The sequence below is a fragment of the Melanaphis sacchari genome, unplaced genomic scaffold (assembly GCF_002803265.2).
Source record: "Melanaphis sacchari strain LSU unplaced genomic scaffold, SCAv2.0 Contig36_pilon_pilon, whole genome shotgun sequence".
In the NCBI taxonomy this organism is placed as follows: Eukaryota; Metazoa; Arthropoda; class Insecta; order Hemiptera; family Aphididae; genus Melanaphis; species Melanaphis sacchari.
In genome coordinates this window covers 497,709-517,734 of record NW_020271232.1, presented here as the reverse complement: position 1 = coordinate 517,734, position 20,026 = coordinate 497,709, and the positions used below count along the sequence as shown (strand labels likewise).

At 28.5% G+C, this 20,026-nt stretch overlaps 2 pseudogenes; one reads left to right on the top strand and one right to left on the bottom strand.

Annotated features, from left to right (window-relative positions):
- LOC112597028 overlaps positions 1-8,321 on the bottom strand; it is a 108,873-nt pseudogene extending 100,552 nt beyond the window's left edge.
- Positions 8,322-13,522: 5,201 nt separating this feature from the next.
- On the top strand, positions 13,523-14,029 carry LOC112597069 (annotated as a pseudogene).
- The last annotated feature ends 5,997 nt before the right edge of the window (positions 14,030-20,026 follow it).

Sequence of the window (20,026 nt, the reverse complement as noted above, 5' to 3'; positions counted from 1 at the left end):
ATGACCACATGTTTTACTATGGTCTATGACTATATGTCTATATTACATACATTATGGTATTTCAGTGATATAACAATCGAGTTTGCTAATAATATTGTAAATTCTTTTTTGTAATTTATACAATTTTTTTGATTTCTTCACTTAATCCGATCGATTTTGAAATGTAAAAAAATAATTACAAATTAAGTTTTACTAGTTGCAAATATATTTCGTTTTAACAATTTTTTAAAAAAAACTTTAGCCGGCAGCCTCTTCTTCCTCCTGTTCCCCCATTACCCTCTCATCATTAAATCAAATTTTTTTTTAATTTTATTTTTATTATAAAACAATGTAAGCATATTATTTTACAATAAGTATAAGTGCTGCAGTACAAGTAGAAATAGTATAAAAGAAAAAAATAAAAATAAATAAATAAAGGGGACTGATGACTTGAACGAAGAATCCATCTAGCGATGAAACTTCTTGTAAACCAAAATTAATATTACTTTATGCATTTTGTTTAAATTGTATCATACTTTATACTTATTAATAGTCATCGAAGTAAACCAATTGAAATTTACATAATAAGTAAACATTCTAACAATTATAAGTAGTCCATAGGCGTGCGCAGACTTCTGAGTTAGATATGGCTAAATTCAATCTGACCACCCACCTTCCCCCCCGCCGCGGTTTCACAAGAAGAAATATATGCCTATGAGCAACCAGTATATCTTTTATTCTGTAAATATCTATGATTTTGATTTGATTTTATTATCAATTTTCTATGGCTATAACGCTTTGTTATTTTTTAAGTACCAACTACCCACCCACTCATAAAAAAAAGGTACTGATGGAGTTTAAGTCTAATCAGTCCTACCCGTACGCACACCTATGGTAATAGTATCTAATCAATATATGCCTAATAAAATAATTAATTGCGCACGAAATTGATTTTGTTTTTCATTGTTAACTTAAATTATTATAGTAAATTGTAATTCACCTTTAATATAGTAATTTAAAGAACTTTGTACAGTTGTACCTTCAGGTACATCAATCGCTACGGGTCTGTAAATAATATAGGTAAATGCAGGCCCTACTTTTATGTACATTACGACATACAATGTGTACCATGAATATACAAGTGTGCACTATGATTTGAACGTATGTAAACTGCGGTCTATAAAATAAAAATTAAATAATATGCCAGCTACTAGAAAATATGAGTATATTTTCCTGAATTTTTTAAACTTAAATTTTACTGAATTATAATTTCTTTCTATTAATTTTCAAACATTTTTACTAGTAATAAGTATTTTGTTGTTGTATTAAATCATTATATAATTTATATACATACATATTTGAATTCTTAATACATTTATTTTTTCAAGACAGTAGCGAGAATTAAATTTCCGTTTAAAGTAGTAAAAATAAGTGTGCAGTCCGAAATTTTACATATAATAGGGCCTGGGTAAATGTTTGTGACAATGTTTTCAAACGTATTTACATCAGATAATATTTGATTGTATCAGATTTTAGTGATATTTATCTAAAATTTTACGTTAACATGATACATATATTATATAGTCACATATCGAAACGTGATATTATTAATGGTGGCAGTCTCATTTTTAAAATTCTATATATACTTAATAAATGTTATAATAATATATTGTTTTTTGTTTGACACGCAATCAATATTTCCGATTATACGCGTATTATATTATTATGAATGATATCTTATTTCTTTATTTTTGTAGACGAATGTTATTATTTTAAACAGAATTGTATTAAAATGTTTATAAACTTGCAGGTATTTATTAAATATTGAGTTTTAGTAATGTTAGTAAACAGCAAACTATTGAAGACAATTTTATAGACAATTGATAGTTTCTTTAAATCCAACAATACAAAATATTTGTTTTGCACAATTACGTAATGTTTTTTCGGGCAAAAAAGTAAAAAATGCACGATCGAGTTGTACCGACAGCTCATCGTAAATACTATGACGTACAACAATCATATTGTCATGTCGTATAATATTATACATAAGAATTTTTTATGCACGACTTTTATAATAAAATATATTAGTACGTTATACGAATGCGATCAAAATCGTTTTGACGGGATAAGTAAAAACATTCGTATTACTTAAAATAAAATAATTAACACGTCACACACCGCGGTAGCGGTGCTTTTTATAATGTCAAGCTGCAGACAAATCGCCTGACAAGCTATTTCTTTTTTTTTTTTTTTAATTCGCGTATATATTAACCTACCTGTTAATTCGTTATGATAGAGATTATAAGGTTTATGAACTCCTAAATATGTCAGAATCAAAAAGCCAAATTTCATCATTCTATAAATAATTACTACCTACTTATTAGATCATCCGTTCTCGGAATCACCTTGCAGCAGTTATTATTCTTCCGGCTATATCAAAATATTATGTATAGATATACTTACTTATTACTTCCATAAAATTAATATCATTAATCATTATTCATTACCTAAAGTATAATACCGTTATGTTACATTATATAGATTATTAGAGCCATTTGAATCAATGTCTTATTTCAAATCTATTGTTCGTCCTTAAACGCTGAAGTTCTGCAATGAAGTATTCTTACACAGTTACATTCTACAATACTCTCTTGCACTCCTTTATACTTCGCAGATGTCCCACACAACGATGGCATATTGCCATAATTCAATTGTTATACCTCTTGGCTGTCTTGTCGTTGATGTACTGGTATCAAATAGCCAATAACGCGAATCCTACAGAAACAGTATCGTTTCGACTCCAAAGTCCAAAGTCATTTTGACCAACTCTCAATTCTATCAAAACGAAAGACAAAAAATTAAAACTAACGAATCGAAATCCTCTGACATAACCTCCCAATTACTGTCCGGTTACTGCCTCTCGGTATATATCGCAATCACACGCAGAATCTATATTTACCGATTTTCCGCCGAATACTCGCGTAATCCTATAGGTATACCTAGGTATACACGCGCGCAACGTTGTATTATTATACAACATTGGATACCTACAACGATTATATTTTAACACGACGTGACGTTGCAATTCGGTACGTCAGTCCCGTGCACGCCGACCCGGCTACGATACAGTATTTTCAATTCATCCGGGTAATCGGACGCCCCCGCGGGGTGGCGACGATTGTGCGGGCGTTTTATCAAAACGACGGCGGATAACAATAATAAAAAAGAGATCCCCCCCCCGCCGGCGCCGGAGACGCGGGGCTTACACGTGCGCGAAAATCCATTGGCCAAAAGAGATGGTCGGTGGTAGTCGGTCGCGCGCGCGCGCTGGTTTTCGGCGGTCCGCCTCGAGGAGACCGTCTGCGGCGCACGACAATAGCCGCGCGCAGAGAGGCCGTCGTTGTGTATTGTTGTCGCCGCCGCCCCCGCCACAGCCAATACAATCGTACCGTCACGGCCCATTGTGTCCCGCCGCTGCCACCTCCTCTTCCTGTTCCTCGTCCGTATCGCCGCGTTGGTAATCCCTGTTTCGTGTATTCCGGCGGATACTATCGAGCTTGCGGCAGGTACACGAAATACACGAAGACAATAACAATAAAATATCGTAATCACGACTTGTATTCGTTGGTCGGCTGTGGGTGTGGGTTGGAGTGGGAGAGTACAGAGACTACGTCTGAAACACGGTAATGCGAGCGGTTACTGGCCACGATGATCATCGTCGAGATGACGTGTATCAGGTCGTGAGAATAAGAATAATATTTTATTTTTAATGGTTCCAGTTAAAAAACAAAACAAAAAAAAAAAAAACAGTTGTTGTACCAGGCGATCCGTAATTTTATCGTAAGACACTGGTTATTTCAAAAATATTAACGTATTATATTAGATAATACCTATGCCTATATTTATACGGTTTTTACTTTTTCACGTAATAATTTTTACATTTTTCACGATATATATTAACGTTTTTTTTTTTTTTTTAACGATATCGTGCATTTTTAATTATTCCCGATATTACAAAAGTATAATATCTTTTGGATTATTTCTATATAGTTCTTTGTTTAAAAAAATTGAAATTTGATCAGATAGCTTATGAGTTATGAGTTATACATCATAATAGTAAGAAAAGTTTTGACGATGTATTGGTATGTGTTACGCTAACATCTAATAAATTACATGTCCTAAATTTGATTCTTGAAGATCAAAATACTTGGAATAATATCCTGCTTAGAAAAATGAAATGAAAAATTCAAAAGTGTAAAACCTTAAAAAAAAATAATATTGATAGAAAAGTAGTAAAAATAATAATTTTTTCCGAAAACGTTGTTTTTTAAACTTTGAAAACCGGCTCAGGTATATCTATTCGAATGCAGTTTTACAGACATTTTTAAAATCATATCTTGTTTTTCTTCATATTAATCATATTATACGATTTACCCATACCTACGAATATATACCTACTATATTATCTTGATGAGTTTTTATTTTTCGTTTATTTTTGTTACAAAAGCTAGTCTACAAAAATATCAACAACAACGCGTATTTGCCAATTCGTATATATTATTGATTTTCGCAATAATACGTATATTTTGGCGGTATACCTATCTACAAAATATAAACAACAAACATAGTTATAGAGTATGGCTAGTGTAGCCTGTTACTTTTTACGTCACAGCGCACTGTCATATTATATACTTATTTAATACGTACCTGTGTGATAATAATAACAAATCGAAATGAAATTTTATTATAAATTACAAACGCGTATATGTGAGCACTATAATAGCATATGAAGTAATATACTAATATGTATAACGTATATATAATTGCACATATTATATGCATCACGCATGTGTAGGTTTGAGTGTTTGACAGTGTCTCGACGACGCGCAATTAAAGGACACCATTATATAATAAAGTCGTTATACCTATGGGATATACACAATAATTTATACATATGGCATAATATATCAATTCATTAACGCAATCGGCGATCTGTCGAACGGAGTGGTACGCGAGACTGCGCACTCAAATGATTTACAATTTAGATATAATATACATTTCCATGCATAAACATCGATAATAGACAGATCACCTATACTCTACACAGTATAATATGACTTATAGGTAGGTATTTTATTTACATGTAGGCAGGTATATAGGTTTATGAAATTGGTAATTTCACGCGGATCGTCTAATTCAATATTAACATAATATTATGTTGCAGTCGACTGCAGTAACGCATACGCCATATGTAGATGTTTAGATAGTATGTAATAATCGTAGCCAGTTTTTACAACGGTGGTGCGGATTCGATGGCATTAGAGTGAGTAAAAAAATATAAATGTAGAGCGGAATTAAAAATTATTTTGAAAACCTATAGTTCCTCCAAATCGGCACTCTACGATTTATTTAATACAATAAATAACTATGTATAGTCTGATGATATTTATCTATCGTCGTATTTCGAGTATGGGTACCTTAAATATATATATATATATAGTATATACCTTAAAAAAAAATAAATATATTTACCATGATATTATTACATAACATATTTTTATTATCTCTGATTGTTCAAAAACTGTTTTTCTTTACAAAAATCCACAATCTTTATGTTTTAATATTCGCCACTTTCCTGTATTGTGTAAATGTAGCAATAATTTTCATTGTTTTTTTTTTAAAGTTTCAAGACTCCCGAAATTAATTTTCAATTACGCCTAAACGTATGGTAACTTTTAGTTTTTTTTTTTTTTTTAATATTCTATCATCGATACTCGTATTTAAAGTCTTTGCAACTTAAGAACCCTCAATAATAACACTATACCTATTACTACGTTATTTATTTATAATGTGGAACGTAGGAACCGACAAAAATATATATGTTATCGACAATTTGTAAGTAAACCTTCATAAAATTGCAAGTTATAATTACTACTAAGTAATATTAATTAGATGTTAAATCCAAAAATCAGTTATCATCGTTCGATATGTATATCAGATAACATATAATATACTTGTCTGTATTTAATTCGACACCGAGCTTTTTAATATTGTTAACTATACAAGAATTTCTTTGATACTATAACATATTTACATATTCGTTTGCAGACTGAGCAAAAAAGGAAAGACAATTTAAAGTTAAGAAATTAAGATTATGTTTAATATATAAATAGATTTCGATCATTGTGGCGCCATCTTTTAGACATATCTCGTGAAGACATCAAAACTTTTTTTTACACACACACATCTTGCAAACAAAAGATGTAAGCAACATGTAATTTATTTGCCCTCAAATTGAAATCAAAACAAAATTTAGATTTTAGTGAGCACGAATTTACTATATTGCACTTTTGTATTTGTGTACAACGAAAACAACTCATAAAGAAGATATCAGCGCACTATGTACCTATAATTTTTTTTATTTGTCGCCTATGCAAAACATGGCAACTTTGCGTTAAGCGTATGTGCAAAACCAATATTTGTTTCTTGTGTTGATAGCTACAATATTAAAGAGAATTAAAAAATTGAAGCGAAAAAAATTATAATAAATTTTTCGTAGAACATTTTTTGAACAACTACTTAATAATAAAATCTAGTATCGCCTATAATAAAATTATAAAACTGAAAATGTATTGAAAATGTTAAACAGAAACAAATGAAACAATACGATAAACAATTACATAAACTATAGAAGCTTGAAAATATAGGTGAAATCAAATAGCTTACCCCATACATAATATGTAAACCTCAAATAAAACATTTGAATCTACAGTAATAATACGTTTAGATATTATAGGAAGTTTATGAAAGACGAAACTAGAGAGTATCGGGCCTTTTCTGTCAGAGAGTTGAGCATTTTTATTTATATTTTAATTACGAAAGAAAAAAGAAAATATACAAATAAAAAATTACCAAAGTGTGATTACAGATTGATTAATTGAGAAGCATTGAGTCAAGAAGTACATAAGAAAAGTTGTGCAAATGAAATAGATGTTATTTCAGTAGAATTATTTAATCGAGTTGTTGAAGCACAATTACCTCATAATCTGAGCATGATTATTAAACAGTATGTACAATTGAGGAAAAAAAACCTCAAGGCGTGCGGTATTCAAATGAAATCAAGCAATTGACTCTAACAAGAAGGAAACATCAAAAGTTGGATATTCCTTCTCACCTTTAGACTTTTTTTTTAATATTATGTTTATTATGTTTTAATTTTTATAATTATTTGTATTTATGTTGTTTTGATTTTGATTTTTCATGAATGAAACATTTGTATATATTTTTTTTTTGTAATTGTTATTTTCACAAAAAAATTAATTAAGTTACTAAAAAAATTATGTTTATTTTTTTGTACTACCCTATAAGCTTAAAAATAATTATAATAAAACATACATTAATATAATACCTTTATTTATATAAAGGTTTTACAAAATAATAAAAGTGAAAAGGTACAAATTATTTTGGTTAGCCTAGTCTATTTCAAGTTTATTGACATAGGCTAATTAAATTTGTTTGGAGGACTAATTACATAGGCATGTCTATAGGGTGGGCAGCTGCCTCTCTAACTACTTATTGAATGATTTTACCATCAGTCGTTTATATTAAAATATTAAGCAATGATGTGAAGATTGGATAAAGTGGTTAGCTGATTCTGGAAGAGATACCATATTTAAAAATATATTTTACATTGTAAAAGAATTAGTAACTGTATCAGTTTTAAGTTGTTCATGTGAAACATTTTTTTAAGTTGAGTTTCATCAAATCAAGACTTAACAGCTCAATGCAAGACCATTTGTAAACATTATTAGCCATAAGTATTGAACAGGAATCTGTGTACAATATGAAAACCAAGTAGATAGGCATATGGAATTGTAAATATAACTTTATAATTTAATGTATTGTGTTATTTATTATTTTTACACTTCTTCATTAATAATCTATTTGTAATAACACAAAAATTTTTCTAATTTAAATCATTTTTATTAATGATAATTAAATTGTATATTTTCACATCTATTCAATTTTAATGGGTAAATGCTTTATTTCAGTCTCAAATAACATAAATGATTTGCTTTTTGTTCTAAAATTCCTTTAACTTGACAATTGATATATTTTATAGTAAGTAACAAGGATTTTCTAAATTTTAGATATTTATATATTTACATAAAAAATTGAATCGCGGAAAAAAAAGTCCCACATTAGGAAAAAAAAGTCCCATTTACATAATAAGAATCAAAATAAGTTAAAAGGTCTTCTGCATCTGGAGGCATTATTTCTTTTAGACATGTCATTCCGTCCAGTACTTTATCTTGTGGTAGGAAAGCTAATCCATCAATCATGCCGCAATATTTTCGAAAATTATTATCTAAACTAAGTATAAAGTACAACCACAGAATAAACAGAATGGTATCTTAAGGCTTGACCAAAAACGGTCCGTCATTTTGAGAAATTAAACGTGCTGCCAGGAAACAGACATTTCCCTTTTTTTAAGTTTTATGTGGTTTGTAGGTACATTGTTAATTTGCAATTTTGAAATATTTATATTTTATATAGCTCGTCTGGATTTTTTTTTCACTGATTGTTTCTAATGATCTTTTTAAAAATTGATTGTTATTTGTTGTAATAATTTGTTATTTTTAGTTCTACTTGAAACCTTCGCAATAAAAATATTTATACCTAATTTAGATAATTTAGGTCTACTAATATTTCATATTATTCAAATAACTTAAATTAATATTAAGTTCGGTGATACGATAAATATAATATATAATATATTTATACGAATAAAATATGAATATTTTATTATTCAATTAAATTAAAAGGATTGTAGAGGTTAAAGCAGAGCGTGTTTTAAGGAGTAGAAGTACGAGTATCATACAATTATTTAAAAAAATTGTTTTATTGAAAATGTTTCAATACTTTAATAATTATAAGCACAAACACAAACAAACAGAACTTTTAAAATATTTTGTATTATTATATTGTAACTTTTTATAAAAATACAATTACTAATATTCCATTGTAACTATCAAGTCTGAATTGTCCTATTAAATTATGTGATGATTTTGTTAAGACTGTTAATTATTATATTTTGTATTATTATTTGTAATAATTTCTATGTATAAATTGTTTTTGATACATATAGAGATCTTTCTCGGGATCGAAAAACCTGTTCGCGTTATCCAATAATTTGTGTAAACCGAGTTCGTGTTAACGAGGGAGTACTGTAATTACAAATATATGAAAAAAATATATTGAATTATACTGTAGTAAAAGTTTGGATTTTCACAACTTACTTAACTTAATCTAGTAAATGTAAACTTAAGGTGTTCTTACAGATTATGTTAGATTATACTTACACATTAAAATACAAAGCACAACTTTCTATAGAACTGTTAAAGTACCTACAAGAATAATATTTTTTTTTCGGGACTTTTTTTTCCGATTACCAAAAAATTACAAGTGTTTATATTGTAATACTAATTACTATGAGAAAAGAGTCATACATATAGGCAGGTATAAATGAAGTATAAATATAATAGGTATGTAAAAACTAAAATTTTAAAATTTGCCATTGAAGTCTGGACACACCTATGACTAATTATAAATGTTTTCATTTCTATTGTAAAATATTTTTTATTCTGATGAACTAATGTAATTTTCCTTAAATACGTCTATGATTTTCATTAGTATAAAGATATCCCATAATCATTTTTTAAGTATAAATGGTTACACTGTGAAATGAACTGGCCCTACTGCAGACCTGCGAAGACTGTTTCAAGTTTTCATCCTATGCTGCCTGTATACATTTTTATTAGTGTTCATTCTGATTTTCATGTTCAGTGGTAGTGTACAAAGTGTGAACTTTAATTGAAAAACTCTATTACTGTTGCTTTTTCGTGTTCAGCTTATCCTTTAACTGATAAACTACAATACACGTACAAAGATTTTTAAACTTTGACTGTTATTTAATTTAGGTACTGAAATGGAAAGACACACTAAGAAAACTAAAAAGGTTGGTGGAAAATATTTTCTAATAACGTTAATTTTATCATTATAATGATCATAATGAATTAGTTAGTGCTTTGTGGATTTTGTGGATAAAAAATAACGTATTTATGTATATTAGGTGGTTCACCAAGGATGCTAATTGTTAACACACATTAATTTCCTTAAATAATGTATTTATTAAAATTTTTAAATTTACTTGTATAAGTTCAATGTTTCCAACTACCTACTATTTATGAAATATTTTTCTGTATGAAAATCAAATTATTTTAGAGTAAATCATAAATAACAATCAGATTCTATTTTAAATATGGTATTTAAGTTTATTTCAAAATTTCAAAAATCAGGATTTGAATAAAATAAACACATTTTATATTAAGATTAAATTGAATTTAGCATGATTGGCAGATCAACTCGTGTATATTACATATTTTAATGATTAAAATTTAATCTAATTTTTGAAATGTAAATTTTAACATTGAATAGTGGTGTAAATAGGTTAATTAGTACCCTAATGCTCTGGTCTTTATTTTTGTTTCAGTAAAAATATTATTATGATGTTAAAAATAAAAAAAATAATCGTTAATTTTTATTTTTTCATTTAAATAGTTAAACCACAGATTAAGTTTTATTTAATCTGTGGTTAAACTTCAACAACTGTGGCCATTGTATTTAAAATAAAATAGTTGTTTTATAATGAGATGTACTAATTCAGCGGTTCCCGAACTGTGCACCGCGGTGCCCTATTTCTGAAACGCTTATAAAACTATGTCTTATTGATATTGCAACTTTTATGCTTGACGAATAATCTGGCAAATAGTTGTTAACAATTCCTTTTTCAAACAAAACTGTTGCGCGACGAATAGCAGATTTAGTTACAAATGTGGAAAAAACACTTGTTTCAATTATTAAATACAAAAAATTTGCTCTACAAATGGACGAATCAACTGATGTGGCAGGTCTAGCTATTTTGTTGGTGTTTGTTCGTTACGAAAATATGTATTCTTTTGAAGAGGACCTTTTATTTTGTCGACCACTTTTGTCAAATACGACAGGGGTCTAAATTTTCGGATTATTGGATGGTTTTTTCACCGAAAATAAGATTCCATGGACCAATTGCATTGATGTGTGTGCTGATGGTGTGTAGGCCATGGTAGGAGCAACAGCTGGAGCGGTTGCTAAATTAAAGGAAAAATCGAAAGAAACTTGCAGTAGTCATTGCATACTGCACAGACATGCTCTGGCAATGAAAACCATGCCTTTTTCTTTGAAAAACGTTTTGGATGATGCTATAAAAATAATCAACTTCATCAAGTCACGGCCTCTGAAATCCAGACTTTTAAAATTTTGTGTGATGACACTGGAAGTCTTCATAAACTTTCAAAAGTACTTTGAAACATTCATCACTATTTTCTTTATCTTATATCAAACAAAGAAAATTACTCAAAATTGATTTGTGTGCTAAAAATCTTTCATTCAATTGTTGATTAAAACTATGTGACCTCGTAATGCCAATCCTTGACGCCCACATAATATAATAGTCTCAATAATTGGACGTTATATTTGCCTATTTTGTTCAATTTCAAATTTTAGGTTGTTATCTAATTGAAAGGCAATATTATTTTGTTTTTTATTAAACACCGATAAAAATCCATCAACTTTTGAAAGAGCAGTTAAATGATATTTATTTTTTTGATATTCATTAAATTTATCAACCGCGTGGGGCCAATCGCCAAATTTAGTAAGCACAAACTTTCCAAGTTTTTGATAACAAACTTCTCCAGGACTAAATGAAATGCAATATTTACAGTAAACACCATTTTGAGATTTAGAATATGCCAATTACTTCCATCGATCAAGCCATTTATATTGAAATTTTAGATTTTTTTTTCCAGTTGCAATTAACTGGTATGATGGTTCTGGATACCAAGTGTTCGTTAAAATTTAATATATTTGTTCTGAATTAATCTGCACAAATTATAATTTTATTTTAATAAAATGATACTTATTGCTTAATAGATTTATATAGATAGTTGCATATACAAGAAGTCTTATTCTTCTAAAAATAAATAAATAAATAGTAAATTAATTAAATTTTAATTAATTTACTACTTACTTTTAATTATTTAACTATTTATTATTTTTATTTTTATTCCATCATATATTTCTTTTATTGTTTTTCTTATTAAACAAAAACTGTCAATTGTAAATAATATTTTTCTAACCTGCTTAGTTGTAAATCGATTAAATAACCCAATATAAAACTTGTTCAAACAAACATTCTCAGTGTTTTTTATATTTACATTTCTTGAATTTAGGTTATCTGATGAAATATCATGCTCTAAAGCTGGTACTACAGTAAGCGTCTAATATAATTTAAAAAGCAATAGTTTATAGGCAATAATTCATAGCTCTATTAAAAATATATAGCATTAGCTTTTTTTTATAAAATTTGTGTATATTTTGTATAATAAAACACATCATGCTCATTTTGTGCAAAATTATCAGCCAGAAAAAATTAGCAAATGCATATAAATTTGGGCTCTGCCTATTAGCATTCAATTTAAGCACTAATCCATTTAGATATAAAGTCTTAACCAGTATAATATAACTCAAATAAAATTACCTCATTGTTTTCCGCTAAAGGTTTAGATTTACTTTTTTTCTGGAAATAGGATACAATTGTATTTTTTCTTTTTTCTGATGAATCCATAACAATTCACAACAATTAACAAAATTGAAAATATAAAAAATGATTTAAAATTATTATAAAAACTAGAGAAACACCCAAACACGTGTCCATGTATTTTAATTTTATAATGATAAATGATAATATTCATATTGATGACAACTAGACCGGAGAACTAGTAAAATACTTTGTTGTAGATAAATCTACAACCGTGGTAAAATAATGAAATAATTGAATGATAAGGACTATTATCACCAGTGCAATCGGTAACGTAAATTACATAATATGATGGTGTAGTGTAAATATTATCTGTACGAGTGCAATAATACGACACTGTGTGCACTATTTAAGATAAAGTTTATCTTAAACCGTGGTAGTGTGTGAATACGGCATAACAGAATACATTTTACCACGACCAAATGATTGTATTCCTATATTATAAACATTATATTTTTGATATAAATACGGCCGAGGGGGGGGATTTAACACCCAAAACCACCCCCCTGGCTACGCCACTGTTCATAGTACATTACTTTTCCATATAGAAGTCAGGTGGCTGTCACGCGGCAAGGCTCTTACGCGGTTAATGGAATTACGAATAGAAATTCTTTCATTTTTAATGGACCGCAACGTTACATCGGGTGAAATCATGAATGATGTAACAGGCTTTGTCAATTTACATACTTGGCTGATATTTTTAGCAAAATGAACGAGCTCAGCCTTTCCTTACAAGGAAGGACTATGACAATTTTTGATGCCAGCCACAAAGTAAGTGCATTCGAAAGGAAAATTGATTATTGGGCAAAGTGTACTACTAAAGGCAAATTTGAGTGTTTTCCAATAATGCAAGCCTTTTTGGAAGAAAATGATGAGCAGGCTTCTACTATTATTGTCAACGAGATTATTGAGCACCTCAAGCAGCTAAAAAATTCTTTTGAGCAATATTTCCCTGCAGATCGGGAAGTATTGTTGAAAAACCATGAATGGGTACTGAATCCATTCTCAGTTTGTATGAAACCTTCAAGTTTATCTTCAAGTGATTAAGAAAGTTTGATCGATTTAACTTCTGACTTAACATTAAAATCTTCCTTCAACAGCAATTCGTATGCCGAATTTTGGTTAAGTTTGAAAGACAAAAGTTATGAAGGTTTAAGCGAGAAAGCGAAAACACTATTTTTACCCTTTGCCACTACTTACTTATGCGAGTCAGGATTTTCGTCATACGTTGTAACTAAAACCAAATACCGCTACCTCCTCAACGTTGAACCTGACCTCTGACTCCAATTATCAAAAATAAAACCTGACATTGCAAAACCGTGCCAAAATAAGCAGCCACATACATCAAATTAATTAAAATTAAATTGTAAATATTTTTCATTTGTAATATTTTTATGTAATAATTATAATCATAATAACAATAATTTTTATTTATTTATCTTTTTTTTAAGTTTAAAAATGCATTAATTTATAATTAAATTAGCTGTGTAGCTTAGAATGCTTAGATTGTATTAGGTTTAATAAAATTAATAAAATTGGTTCTCAATGAGTACCTTTTTTTGTTCTATCTTTCATGTTATATACACATCAGGGCACCTAAAAGGGTACCGCGGAAAAAAAAGTTTGGAAACCGCTGTACTAATTTAAAATCTGAAAAAATTCAACTTAAATTGTTTTTTTATATTCTGCTCTGATATACATATTTAGTACTTATAATAAAGAATATTTCGATAATGTAATGAATGGGAAAAAAGAAGTTGTATATACAATATGTCACTGCTAATAGATAATAACTGTTTTAAAACGGAATTTTTTTTTTTAAATTAAATACTGACTTAGGATTTAGGGTAAGTGTTGAGTAAAGATCATACAATTATTATGTATACATAATGCATACATATAATATAGCTACAATATTATAGCTCTTCCTTTACTAACCTAATATTATATATATTATAACTTACATGAGTTATTTGTTTAATTTATTACTCTTATAATTATTATACATTTATAGTTCTAGAAGAGATACATCATATACCTAATATTTATTATTTATGTTGTGTAATTATACTAAATGATAAATGTCTTAATGTATTTTAAGATAAAAACGATATCTTATCAATATAAGATTAGGTACATTTTTTCTACATAATTAATATTAATATTTTATAATTTTCTACTTAGGGAATATTTATAGTATTTTTTCTTATTATTTAATATCATTTCTATGAAATTAAAATCATGAATTTAATTTTTGTCGTCAAATGAATTTTAACATGATTTAATGTAAAACTCTCATATTAATTGTTAAAAACAAAATATTCCTAAATCAAAATGAATAAATTATAATTTTGCGGACATTAATTTATAATATTTATAACATCTTTATGATATCAATTTTATTTTACATAAATATATAATATTACAAAGTTTATTTCTGAATAATATATCTACGACTTTAACCTTCACTTATTAATTAACATCTTTTTATGTATTTTTTCCTACTCTGCAAAGAACTATTTTATATTTTATATTCCTACCTATCTGAAATCTTATATAATAATAAATAATTCCACAGAATTTAAAGTCACCTTAAATCAACTTATACTTTGAACAGCTAGAGAATACATTGTGGTCCGATACAAATTTATTCTCCTGTATATAATCATGAGACAGCCAAAGTGATTCTGGTCTTGATTATAGGGTGTTGAGTGGTAATTCATAAAAAAACCAATTTGATGTGTTGCCTTTCTTTACAGAGTATAGTCTCGAATATCAGCATTAATCTTTATGACTATATATATTACTGTTAATTATGTATTAACTTAATATCTAATGTGGTGTTTAATTATCAAATAAATTATTACATAGTAAATGGAAAAGTTGATAGTTGAAGTTGGAGGATCAGTTGTTGAATATGTTAAACATAAAAATAAATTTGAAATACCCTAATATGTACTTAAGTCTGAACTTTAAATTATTATTTTTTTTATAGTGATATATGTACAGGACCTTTTAAATTTTGTATTATTATAATGGTGATGCTTGCATAAGAACCAAAGTAATCCTCAACATTTTAAGTTACACACAATTTGGAAAACACTGCTCAAGTAGTCGATTCATTCATTGTTGAATTCAAAAATTTTGGTTAGTGTCCGTGGTGATTTATCCATACTATGACCTATAGATGGGCTTCAATTGATGTTACCATTACTGCCTAAAAATATGATTTGCCTCCTGAATATAAATCTCCACTTCCTTTGAGTAGTTATGTAGTATATAGAAAGTGGTTGTAACTTTGTAAGTATCACTCTCTTAAGTTGAGCTTATCTGTCTGTTCCATATTTTAATTAATACCTATCATATGAATTTATAAAATTATAAAAATAAAATTTCATTAACAAAGACATGATTCAACGTCTTTGATTTAGTTAATATATTAATATAATTATCATGTTTAAATGATGAGTATATTATGAAATATACAAACAAATAAACATAGATACAGTATTTACCAGAGCTTGAATTTGAAAAAAATATTTAGTTATTCGTTATTTACAATTAAAGCGTTATACAAATTTTTAGTTTATTGTTATTCAGAATTTAAACGTTGTTTAACTTTTGCGTTTAACGTTATTCAGAGTTAAAATGTTTAGTATATTTTATGCTTTATAACTATTAAATAATTGGAAATTAATAATTTCTTTTTATGATATACAATATATAATGTTTTTTGCTATGTTTTGTTTGATGATATATCATATATTTTGTTAATCGTTATGTTTTGTTTTGTGTTATTAAATTATTTATGTTTATCGTTTTCCGTTATAAATACGTTTACAAATTTCAATCGGTTTTTTTCAAGTATAAGGTTATAATCATAACGTTATTATAACGTTTGCAAGCCCTGGTATTGACACATATGCTAATAATTGTACGTGTATACCATATTTATTTAAATTTATTAAAATAAATACTGACACCTTTTTGCAAAATGCCAATTTTAAATACACAGTGTTTCAAAAGTCTTCATTCAATTACGAACTGATATATTTCGGCAATAGTTAATCGCAGGTTAATGACCAATGTATTAATGGAAAGATTAGATAACTAAGTTTATTTTAAGTTATCTAGTTGATAAATTTGGCACCGTAATGGTTAGTAAACTAGGAATCGTTAGTTTGTTTCGTTATGGCGACTCTGCGACAGAAAGCATTTTGCGTCCTACGTTTCAATAAGTGCGAGTCGGCGATAACCGTTCAACGTGACTTTCGAAGAAATTATAGAACTGAAGCTCCTACTGCTCAAAGCATTCGACGTTGGCACCAAACTTTCCAAGAAAGTGGTTGTCTGTATGCACAGAAACGCTCAGGTCGACCTCGTACCTCTGACGAAAACATCGAGCGAGTTCGACAAAGTTTCGTTCGAAGTCCACAGAAGTCTACACGTCGTGCAGGCCTAGAGCTAGAGCTCCCACATTCGACCGTTTGGCGTGTTCTACGACGTCATTTGACATTGAAGGCATACCGAATACAACTGTTACAAGCCCTCCTACCGGATGACAAACAAAAAAGGATTGATTTTTGCAATTTCATATCCGAAAAATAAGAAGAAAATGAGTAATTTGTCTCACGCATTGTTTTTTCGGACGAAGCCACATTTCATCTAAGTGGAAAAGTCAACCGCCATAATGTCAGGATTTGGGCTTTAGAGCAACCACACGCAACTGTTGAGCATCAAAGAGATTCACCAAAAATCAATGTTTTCTGTGCAATTTCCAGGAAAAAAGTTTACGGTCAATCTTTTTTTTTTTAAGAAAACACAGTAACGGGTAACACATATCTAAACATGTTGCAAACATGGTTGTTTCCACAATTATAAGCGGATAGAGATGAGTTTGTTTTTCAACAAGATGGAGCACCGCCGCACTGGAAGTTAGAAGTTCGCCGGTATTTGAACGGTGAACTCCCTAAGCGGTGGATTGGGCATAAAGGAAATTACGATTTGGCGATTCATCCCTGGCCACCATGTTCTCCTGACCTCACAGTGTGTGATTTTTTTTATAGAGCTACATAAAAGATAAAGTGTATGTACTACCATTACCTATAAGCTTGGAAGAGCTTAAAATCAGAATCAAATATGCTGTTAATTACCGTATAGATGTGTGTCGGGCGGCCGATGGGAGTCACATTGAATATGTGTAACCAAAGTAAATAAAACTTGACTATTTTAAGGATTCCGGCACAGATGCGGTTGGTAAAGTCGCGGTCAATACCTTTTTGGTGGCACTTGCGGTCATTAAATATTTTATAATAATATAAAATATTATTAATAATAATAATTATTATAATTATTATAAATATAACATTATTTTTCTAATATAATACAATAAAATACAACTATCCTTCACACTTTTTCAGGCTTAGGACTGTCAATAAATAAAATAAAATATCTACTAACGTGCTTAAAAGTTTTTTTTTTATTAAAAATTATTATGCTATTTAATTATCGATTTATAGACTCAATTTTATTGAGATATGTCAGTTGATTTTTATGGTTTATTAAGCAAGTTTTTGAATGAACGAACAAATTTTTAGACATTTTTTAAGTCTCTGTCTTCCTCGTATGATTTTAATGTTTTGTCAATTCTAATGTCGACTTCCATGTAACATTTTTTTTCCTTTTCTTTCCTTCTAAATTTAAAAAATGTCGATTAAACAATAAGTCTCCATGCTCAGCTTCTAATTTAAGACATTTATACAAAGCTAAAAAAGTTGGTCTAGATCTATTAATTTGTTTGTTCAATCTGCTGTTCCAACCTTCAACAACATTATTTGTCCTGTGTCTTTTTTGGTAACAATTCCATATATTTTTGGACATTATTTCATTTTCGAGCCACTGTTCTATAAAATAGTCATGAAATAATTTAAGTTTTTCATTATTAGGACTGTCTTCCATAATTATTAGCCAACCTTCGTCAATATCTTAAAGTGGAATAAGAGCTAAAGCAGAACACATTCTAATATTAAGACGAATTTCTTCATTATCTCTATACTCATCTACTAGTCTTATATTCTGAACTTTTCGCCATAGAGATTGGTTGAAATGATAATTACAGCCACTTATTTGAGTATTAGGAAAAACATCTTTAATCGCTTGAATAGTTGCTGCTTCAAAATCAATTGTAATTATATTAGGGTTAAAATTTGGAATATGCTCTTTATAAGTTTAAATAATCGAGTATATATAATTTTCGTTTTGTTTGGAAGCAAAATAAAAATTACTGGAATTACATTTGTTTTACTCGATGTGCTTCCAATATCTACGTGTATTGTATATATTTATAGGAATTGTTTACTACAACTTTTAAAAGTCCTGTCCAAAAAATTTTTTTTATATATAGATGAAGCTTCTCGTTGAGCATTATTTGAAAAAACAATAATTCTTTCTTCAATATCATCGTTAAATAATAAAAATTGGTAATTGTTACCAAATTGTGAAATATCGGGTATAATTATTTCTTCTTTCGAATTTGGATCTAATGTATTACCAAGTGTCCTTTTTTTAATCCTATTTAAAGTTGTTTTGGCGGAAGCGTATGTAGGAATATTCGTAACGTGGTCATAGCTTTTTTGGAATAAAGGGGACATCTCTTGACGAAAAATTTGAGATGATGTATATGACGACTCTTCTCACACTCTTTTTCTTGCATTATCAAATTGTTTATTTACTTCACTTGCGGCCACATCAGGCTTACATAAATGATCGGAAAAATTAATTATTTCTAAATTTTTAGTTCTCATACGACCCGTACATCTATCCTTTTTTTCATTCAGACATACCCAAACTGTCCCATTTTCATTCCATTAAAAATTGCTAAAGGCTTACCTTTTATTGTTTCAATTATTTCTATTTCTTGGCCTACTGCATCTATGCAGGAATACATTTCTCACTTAGTTGTGTTGCCTAATACGTTTTGTCTACAACTGATAAACACTCGTATTGAAAAATATGACTTGCACGCCGTAGTCGCAATGTAATATAATAATAATTATTATCGCATTTACATCGATAATGTTGTATCAAATTGTAAATAAAAATAACAGAAAAGAAGGAAAGTTTGGTTTTACTCTAGTACAAGTTTTACTGTATTATTATGTCAGTATTGTAAAACCAGTTCATAGGTATAAAATATATAGTGATTAACTGACATATATCAATAAAACTGAGTCAATAAATTGATAATTAAACAGCATAATAATTTTTAATAAATATTTTTAAAAAAAAAACTTTTATATTAGAAAAATAATGTTATAGTTATAATTATAATAATAATTATTATTAATAATA